Genomic DNA, 10,487 nt, shown 5'->3' on the forward strand with positions numbered 1-10,487 from the left:
AATCCATCAAAATCCTAGAGGAGAGCACAGGCAACAACCTCTATGACATCAGCCACAGCAAACTTTTTCATGACACATCTCCAAAGGCAAGAGAAACAAAAGATAAAATGAACTTGTGGGACTTCATCAAGATAAAAAGCTTCTGCACAGCCAAAGAAACAGTAAAAAAAAAACTAAGAGGCAGCCCGTGGAATGGGAGAATATATTTGCAAATGATACTACAGATAAAAGACTGGTATCCAAGATCTACAAAGAACTTCTCAAACTCAATACACGAGAAACAAATAAACAAATCATAAAATGGGCAGAAGATACGAACAGGCACTTTTCCAATGATGACATACAAATGGCTAACAGACACATGAAAAAATGTTCAAAATCATTAGCCATCAGGGAAATTCAAATCAAAACCACACTAAGATACCACCTTACGCCAGTTAGAATGGCAAAAATTGACAAGGCAGGAAACAAAAATTGCTGGAGAGGATGTGGAGAAAGGGGATCCCTCCTACATTGTTGGTGGGAATGCAAGTTGGTACAGCCACTCTGGAAAACAGTGTGGAGGTCCCTTAAAATGTTAAAAATTGAGCTACCCTATGATCCAGCCATTGCGCTACTGGGTATTGACCCCAAAGATACAGACTTAGTGAAGAGAAGGGCCATATGCACCCCCAATGTTCATAGCAGCTCTGTCCACAATAGCTAAATCATGGAAGGAGCCGAGATGCCCTTCAACAGATGACTGGATTAAGAAGTTGTTGTCCATATATATAATGGAATATTACTCAGCTATCAAAAAGAATGATTTCTCAACATTTGCTGCAACATGGACAGCACTGGAGGAGATAATGCTAAGTGAAACAAGTCAAGCAGAGAAAGACAATTATCATATGGTTTCTCTCATCTATGGAACATAAGAACTAGGAAGATCGGTAGGAGAAGAAAGGGATAAGGGGGGGTAATCAGAAGGGGGAATGAAGCATGAGAGACTATGGACTCTGAGAAACAAACTGTGGGCTTCAGAGGGGAGGGGAATGGGGGAATGGGATAGACTAGTGATAGGTAGTAAGGAGGGCACGAATTGCATGGTGCACTGGGTGTTATACACAACTAATGAATCATCGAACTTTACATCAAAAACCAGGGATGTACTGTATGGTGACTAACATAATATAATAAAAAATATTTTTTAAAAAGCCCATGTATTAAAAAAATAAATATTTTGCATGATTCCCCTAAAAAAAAAAAAAGGCTTGTATTCTATCACACCCAACCCTTGCAATTTCAGGTCATTTCCCAGGAATACATAATCTATGTTAAACTTTATATCATTTTATTTGTTTATTTTGTTGTTTTAACCAACTCCAAACTGAGTCTTCTACAGACATGCAAAAATATCACTGACTGGGTGGTTTTAGGCTGCCCATACATTGCAGATAAGCTCTGTTTTCTGAGTAGCCGTTTTCAAGAAATAAACATTGCCTTAGATTTCATATGTACTTTTTTTTTTAAAGATTTTATTTATTTATTCGACAGAGATAGAGACAGCCAGCGAGAGAGGGAACACAAGCAGGGGGAGTGGGAGAGGAAGAAGCAGGCTCATAGCGGAGGAGCCTGATGTGGGGCTCGATCCCACAACGCCGGGATCATGCCCTGAGCCGAAGGCAGACGCTTAACCGCTGTGCCACCCAGGCACCCCCATATGTACTTTTTTTATTCATTATCCATCATTCTGGATCCTAATCTTCGTGTTGCAAATCTCTTCTTCTCATCTATCACTTGACTTTTAAATTTGTTTGTGTTTTGTTTTGTTGAAAGGGTTTTGTTTTATTTTAGACAAATTTGTCTTTCATTTCATAACTTTTGGATTTTATCGCTCCTTTAAGAAATTATTTTTTACCCCAAGTTCACAAAGATATTCTTTATGTTTACTTCTGAATGTTTCAGTTTCTTTTTTTACATTCTGATATGCAATATGAGATAGAGATCTATTTTTAAATTATTCCATATAGAGAGCCAGTTGGCATACCCATCTACTCAGTAATGATTTCCCCAATGATCTGAATGCCACCTCTACTACAAGGGTTTGTATATGCATGGGTCTTCTCTCAGCTCTGTCTTCTCCATTGTGCATTCCTGCACCAATTCTACACCATGGTTCTAAAATGGGTCATGGTATATCCAGCAGAACAGATATACTCATTATGTCTTTGTTCAAAATTCTTGATTACCTTTGGCCTTTGTACTGCTAAAATAGATGACTTTTCCATAAAACAAAATATAAACAGTATCCCTTGGAGTTGACCACTGTTCTTCCATCTGAATTTTCGAATCTGTCTCATTACATGAAAAATCCTGCCAGAATTGTGAGATTGCATTAACTTTGTAAATTAATTTGAGAGAGAAAAAAGAATTCTTGCTTTCCTTCAAATTTTCCCAAATACTCTATAGTTGAGTGCTAAGAGAGGCACTTTCCTTACCAGCTTCAGCATAGAAGACATCTCTAAGATGGCATTCAGAAATGTGGTCCAGCAGAGTAGAAAATACTGAAGTCATTGGTCATTTATTGATCCACTCACTCAGCACATTTTGTAAATGCCAGATGTGTTCATATTTTTTGTCCCCGGAAATACCAAGATTTTTCTCTTGATTTAAGAGATCCCATAGGAACACATGTGAGCATGGTAAAAACAAATTGTATCACATTTCCTTCAGATTTACAATAGGAAGAAAAAACAAGGGCAAAATTACTTCAGTAGTTAAATTATGATCCTTATTCTTCCTATAAACTGGCTTTGGAAAGAGTACCCTGATGTATTTGAAGTTGTTCCCATGTCCCATAACTTGATGCAACAGCTTTTCTCTTTAGAGTGATTCTCTACAGCTGTAGTGAATGAAGCCTCTAAATCTGACTACTAGGTAGAACTAGTAAAGGAAACTTATTGTACTTAGGTGTTGTTTTTAATCTGATTGCAGGAAGAAAATACAATATTTAGTTGCTATTCTTAAAATATTGACATCCCTAAAAATTACACATTTAAAAAACTATTCAAAGATTCCACATTTAATCAGAGTGCAAAGTATCTCAGAGGAATTATTATTTACTTGTAAGCTTCATGATATTTTTCAACTATGTAGAACAAATACATTAAAACATTTTAAACACATTACATTAAATACATTTAAATACATTAGAAAGGTTAAGCACAGACAAACTATCTATCTTCTTTGGACTTACATAAATTCACAGAAGGATCTTAAATTATAATAAACAGCAACAAATTAGAAATTTAAATCAGAGTGTAATATTCTCAGCACTTCAGTCTTTAACAATCTCCAGACATCAACTGCATACTTTATTAACATATCTATAGAATTTAGTTGGTTCATTCAATTATTTATTACTACCAACAGTCATGGAGGGTACATACTATCTAAAACTCTGCTGCTATTCAGAAAATATAACAGAGTAGCTAATAATTTAAAATCTACCGTGTGTTGTAGTGTGTCTCTCTTTATTAAATTAAATGGTGGCTTACTGAAGCTAAATTGATTAATATGACTTTACCTGAGTTCTCTCCACTTGTAATTATTCTCTGATCCTTAAATGAATTAAGAAAATTGGTATCACTGTTCTCCATACATGTTTGGATCAATGTATTAAGTGTCCAAAACATGTTTGGAAAAATATGTTTGGAAAAATTCTGATCAAACTAAGCTCCATGGGGCAGATTTATCTACCATAATATATAGTATGTTCTAGACTCATCACAGAAGCATCAGTGAATTCAAAGAGCAAAAGTCAAAGAACAAAAGAGGTGACAAGCAGTTGTAACTTTAACAAAATCTGAAATCTAAAATCTCACCTCAAAATTTAGGACTATGAAGCTATTTTACATATTTAGTCCAACTCTGATATCAGCTTCTTATAATTTTTCCCACGTCTAGTGTTCATTTAGGGAACTTTTTTTGTTTGTTTGTTTCAAAGAACAACAGATGGGAGTAATCATAGCTGAAACTTTCACCCCTCCTCTGCTATTGCCGGCCCAGTCCTCCCAAGGGCACATCTGGGCTTGGAATGGGACCTTTTTATAGTTTTCTCAAGAGCATGTGACTAATACATTTCATGTGTTTAATTAAAAGCTTTTTTGTGTGCACCATATGCAGTGAGGACCCCATGTGTTTCCAAGATCACATGTCTAAACTCTAACACTGTGAACTTTAATGCTTCACTCTGAAATAAAATTCATTAAATCAGAATGAGTGGGTGGTTAGAAATGAATAGTTATAAATTAAGAATGTGTCCTAGAACATTACCATTGGCAGATCTGCTCAAATCAGTGTATAAACCTCCCCACCTAGAATTGTCATCCTTTAGAACAGGAAGGTCCCCAGACAACATCAAGTCCAATCTCCTCACTGTACAGATGAGGAAACCAAAGTACAAAGAGATGATGTGATACACCCAAGATTATACAGCTTGTTAATAACCAACCCAGGACTAGAACTCAGGTCTCCTAACTTGCATCTAGGGTCCTCCTCTTTATACCTTAAACATGTGGCTGAAATTTTAGAGCCAGAGTTAAGAAAAGCAATATGTGTCCCTACCATTATTAGACATTGCAATCCCTGGGATTACAAAGATAAGTAATTTAGGAATCCTGCTCTCTCAGGGTTTACACTCCAGGGGGACAAAGATAACAGATAAATAACTACCCACTGCAGTAACTACTGAAGGTACATTAGCAAAGGGCTAAGAAGCCCCAAGGAAAAAGCAACTTCTTACCTGGGAATTAATATTTTGTTAGATCCTGAAGGGTAAGTAGGAACTTGCCAGCAAAGAAGGGCTGTTCTAGGCAGAGAATAAGCAAAGGACAATAGAGACTTAAAGGATCTGGTGTGTTCCTGGAATTGAACTACAGAGAATGGAATAGTACCAGATGAGGTTGACAAGATCAATTAAGTCAAAGCCGAGAAGTTTCAATTAAGTAATTTTAGCCACTTAAATCTAATAGATTTTCAAACCACATAGATAGTATTACTGAATAATCATTTTGAAAACTGGAATTGATTAAATCCTCAACTATTTTTAAGACAGACTAGAGTGGTGGGGCACCTGGGTGGCACAGTTGTTAAGCATCGGCCTTCGGCTCAGGGCGTGATCCCGGCGTTCTGGGATCGAGCCCCACATCAGGCTCCTCTGCTAGGAAACTGCTTCTTCCTCTCCCACTCCCTTTGCTTGTGTTCCCCCTCTCGCTGGCTGTCTCTCTCTCTCTGTCAAATAAATAAATAAATAAAATCTTAAAAAAAAAAAAAAACCAGACAGACTAGAGTGGAAAGAGATTAAGGTCAGGGACATAAGTTGGGAATTGTTACTACTTATTGCAAGAAGGAAAAGATAATGACAAAATAAAAGAGCTGCATTTTATTTTGAAACTTAAATGAATTGGTAGATTTAGATAGGGCTTATAAATAGAATAGAGGAAAGAAAAGCTGGATGAAACACTACAGTTTCTGACTTAGAAAGTTCAGTGGTATCATTCATCAATATCAAGAATAAAAAGGTGTTAGTTCTGAGAGTAAGAGAATGAGTACTTCATTTAAGAATTCTGCAAGTAAGGCGTAAAAATCTAGGAAAAGTCTTACTTGATCCTATGAAGGAAATTTAGAGATATTCTGTGCAGTATGAAGTACCCAGTCTTTTATAATTAATAACAGAGTACTTCTCTGACTCAATGATTACAGCTGGGACCACAGAAATGAAAGCAGTATTAGTTTAAATAATCATCTACTCACAGTTGGCTACACGCAAACACGATTATAACTAACAGATTTTGAAAGTAGGCATTTTCTGTTTGTATAAGTAAAATCTTTTACCAGTGGCATCTAAATAAAGACATTATCATTAATTAAGATACTGGAGTTCAGTTTTAAATGGCCTTTACTGAATGCCTACCAGGTACAAAAATTGTACCTCATTGCCAGGAAATGTAAAGAAAAATAAGACACAGGTCAAAAGATTTACAGCTTGGAGGGTGAAGAATAGCAAATATAAGTTTTCAAATGCAGAATAAAATACCCTAAGAGTAGTGAGGAGTAAGGGGAGAGGTCTTGGGAAGAAGATACTTTTGCTGACTCATGAAGCAGGAAGAAAAGTATAAGAATTAACAAATGAGAAAAGGCAATTAAGCCTGGTCAGTCTGGGAGAATAGTACAAAAAACTGAATGGATGAGGAAAAGAGTTAAAATATCCAGAGAATATCACAGTTGCCTGATATGATTGTAACTTGGAATATCTGAGCGTAAATGGTTTCAGTTCCGGCTGGAATGATAAATTGAAGTCAGCTTGAGAAGGCCTTCAAAATGAAATGAGGTCAGACATGGCAGAGACAACAGAACTTTGGGAGACATGGAGAAGTATAATAGGGCATTGCACAGGCTCTGATGTGAAAACCCTTGCCTCCAAGATGACTGGCTGCATCATTTATATTGCAAAGACTGGCCTAAGACGAAGCTTCCCGCAAGACCGCTTTTTGTCATTGCCACACCCTAGGTTTTATTTGACCCTGTCCCCCACCTCACCAGATTAGAAATATTACAAAACCTCACTTCATGTACAAAATATATGGATTTCTTGAAGAGTCTTATATCCAAAAAGAGGTTAGTAATGATTACTAAAATAACGATAATAATAAAATTAGTAACAATAGCTAGTATTTGGAGCACTCTCTTTTCACCAAGAGCATGCTAATTGTGTTATGTTTGTTAGTTTGTCCCTCAATCATCCTTTCAGGAGGGTACATTGTCGTACCAATTTTACCATTGAGAAAAGTTTAGATCTTCCCACTACTGAGTAGCTTGAGAGTGGGTAACCAGTACGAAAGCCCAGCACTGCTGGACATAAAGGCTCTGCTCTTTCCCTTATCCCACACTTGGCAGTCACTCCTCTACAACTCAAGAACAATTTTTAAGACAGTCTTCTTCCAAAAATCTCATTTTTTATAACCCTCTGTAATCCAAGGTAGTTGTAACTTATAAAGACACATAAGTGGAGCTACATTGCATCTTTTAACGTGAAATCTCTAGAAGGGTGAAATAAAGGAAAAGGCAAGGAAACCAGGACATTTGGGATTGTTACATCTCAAGGACTACCCTGGTAAAAGAACCATGGTTGTTCTCTAGGGATTTAGGAATAAACTCCCTCTGAGTCAGTCAATTTAGCTGTAAGACAGACGATCTAGCAGAGCCATTCTAAAGCAATGATTCATTGACCTTGGAAATCTGGCTAGTTAGATATCTAATAAAAGCAACCCCCTTCAGTTTAATATATGAGAAACTTACTCCACACCCAAGTGAAGAGTACAGGGGACTTAGAGAAATTTTAAATTGCTTTGTCCAAACACAGAAGCTGGGGAGATTTCTTCTCTTTCAAGAATGAGTAAAGCAATATTAAATAACATAAAGAAAGGCAGTCCCTTAGGGATACAGGGCACGCACATAAAATGATTTACCATAAGAAACCAAAGACATTATTAGAAATTATCAACTTTGTATTTTTAAGAAAATTAAAAGAAAACAGACTTTTTGAAACATAAGTCAAGAAGTAAGCTTAAAGTAGAATAAACTGGAATAAAAGCTAAGCTTTAAATTAAGAAGGAATTGAACATTATAAGAAAAGAATGTATTAAGGGGAAAATCTTGTATTCTCATTACCAATTTGTTTGCCAAAAACAATTATAAAAGCTGAATCAAATACATTCTTAAAAGTTCGAAAGCATCAGTGAAGGCAGTAGAGAACAACCAAGACAATCAGGAGTTGAGGGGCAAAGACCCCACAGAAAAGAAGGGCAGATAAAGATGAACCCACTTTGATGACTAGTTTTCCTCTCAGAATATTGGTAATTTGGACCATCATTTTTAAACATAAGTGGTAGATTGTGGCTTACAGCAGTTTCATCAGGCTGGGAGTCACACACCAAAGGGGACAAAAAATAACAAGGAGAAAGGAACAACAGGATAACCCAAAATGCAGCAGCAGTTTGCCCTTGAGGAATTTCCAACTCCTAAGACTTTCCAGTGAAGAGTGAGACTTGAAATCCCAAGCAAAAAACCCCAGCTGAGATGCCAAATTGTAAAGCCAAAACTCCAGGAGTCTATCAGTGCTAGAGAGACAGAAGTTGGAATTCGTGGCCCACCCATGGGGAGACCATAGTAAACATCCCAGGATTTCAGGTGAGATATAAAAAGGAAGAAATTTAAAATTCCCTACATAATTAAAATATCAATAAAAATAAAATATGCAAGAGGTTAATTGGGCAATATAAAATTCAGATCCCTATAAGCCAAAACTTCTGGGTTATTACTTTAGATGTCGTTAAAAAGATTGACCTTGAAAAGCAAGAATAAATGAATAAAGCACTCAAAATTAGATAGATACAAATAAAACAATGAAGTGAAGTTATTTTTAAAAAGTAGAATTGACAGATATATCTGACACACAACTAAGAAATTAGTTCTTGACTACTGCGTGGACCCTCGCTGACCAAGCTGTCCCAGGTGGTGCTTTCTACAGCCACCACAGCCGCCCCTGTCTAAAGAACGCAGACCTCCTTGGTCCAGGGGTGTTGCAGGCAACAAGGATCTTTCACATAGGGCAGCCAAGTCTTGCCCCTGTACCACCCCTTCCTGAATACAGAGGAAATGTTCATTTGTGGCTGATCCCCAAAGAATTCTTCCTGTTCCTTTATCCCAAAACTGGGATAACAGAACATTACTGTGCTTCGAACTGGGCTTATATTTTCTGCCCATAGAAATATATGTGATTACTGCAGAGACCTTCTCTGCTCTATCAACAATAGGGTTACTAATCTATATATTTAAAAAATACGGTACCTCAAAAAAATATATATATATAGCACCTCTATTGGATAATTTGCTGATAAACTCAATGAGCAAAAAGTCGCCCAACTAGAAGTGAAACAGGCTTCCATCAAACAGATTGGATGCAAATGATATGGAGAAGTCACAGCAGGCACTGTTTCAAAGTGCCATTACCTTTTTGATGTCTAGATGAAAAACATTGCTATGACACTGGAGTTTACTTACCAAGAACAGCTACATAGAGTATACAAGGAGGTGAAGAATTGCCTGGACTATCATGTCTCCGTGCAGGGCATGGTGCGTCAAAAGGATCAAGAGCATATGATAAACTGGGTGGAGAAGCCTGTGGTGCAGAGCATCTATACACAGCAGGAAAAGGAGACAACTGCCAAGTGCATTGCAGATCTAAAGCTGCTTGCAACGAAGGCTCAAGCCCAGCTAGGTCTGTAAACGCATCTATCCCAATGGAGACAGCTAGAAGTAATTGACTAAGGAAACCAGTCTATGTGATAAAATCTTTCTTCATTGCTGTCTACTAAAGTTACACTTAACCTTTCCTAAAAATGAAAAGTTTAAGTTTCATATAGTGAGAAAATTAAAACAACTTATTGGCCAATGAGAAGTTGTTTATCCTTCTTGATCTATATTTTGAGTTGTTCCTTGATCACTTTTGAATGAGTAGCTTGCTTTTAATAAAATTTTTTGCCTGACTAAAAAAACATAAAAATAAAATAAAATAAAAAATTAGTTCTTTTCACTATTAAGAATGGTATTAGCTGTGGGTTTGTTATATACGGCCTTATTTGTGAAGGTACGTTTCTTCTATACCTTATTTATGAAAGTTTTTATCATAAAAGGATGTTGAATTTTGTCAAATGCTTTTTCTGCATCTATTGAGACCATATAATTTTTATAGTTTATTCTGTTAATGTGGTATTTCATAGTTACTGATCTGTGTATGTTGAACTTCTTTGCACCCAAGGATAGATTTCACTTGATGATACTGTATGAACTTTTTAACATGCTGTTGAATTTGGTTTGCTAGTATTTTGTTCAGAATTTTTGCATCTATGTTCACAGGGATATATTGGCCTAAAATTTTGTTTTCTTGTAGTGTCTTTGCCTGGCCTTGGTATGAGGGTATTGCTGGCCTCATAAAATGAGTTTGGAGGTGTTCCCTCTTCAATTTTTGGAAGAGTTTGAAAATTAGCATTAATTCTTTAAATGTTTGTAAAATTCAGCTGTGAAGCCATCTGGTTCTGGGCTTTTCTTTGTTGGAAAGTTTTCAGTTACTGATTCAATCTCTTTACCCATTATTGGCCTGTTCAGATTTTCTATTTCTATTTCTTCAGGATTCAGTCTTGGTAGGTTGTATGTTTCTAGGAATTTATCCATTTCTTCGAGGTTGTCCAATTTATTGGTATATAATTGTTCAGAGTAGTCTCTTATGATACTCTGTATTTCTGTGGTGTCAGTTGTAATGTCTCCTATTTCATTTATATTTTTATATTTGAGTTCTCTCTCTTTTTATCTTGTTAACTCTACTTAGAGGTTTACCAAATTTATTTTTAAAAAGTCAACCTTGAGATGCCTGGGTGGCTCAGTCA

At 36.4% G+C, this 10,487-nt stretch overlaps 1 pseudogene; it reads left to right on the forward strand.

The window, feature by feature from the left end:
- LOC100469827 overlaps positions 1-9,330 on the forward strand; it is a 12,561-nt pseudogene extending 3,231 nt beyond the window's left edge.
- Positions 9,331-10,487: the final 1,157 nt, after the last annotated feature.

The sequence above is a fragment of the Ailuropoda melanoleuca genome, chromosome 1 (assembly GCF_002007445.2).
Source record: "Ailuropoda melanoleuca isolate Jingjing chromosome 1, ASM200744v2, whole genome shotgun sequence".
Lineage (NCBI taxonomy): Eukaryota > Metazoa > Chordata > Mammalia > Carnivora > Ursidae > Ailuropoda > Ailuropoda melanoleuca.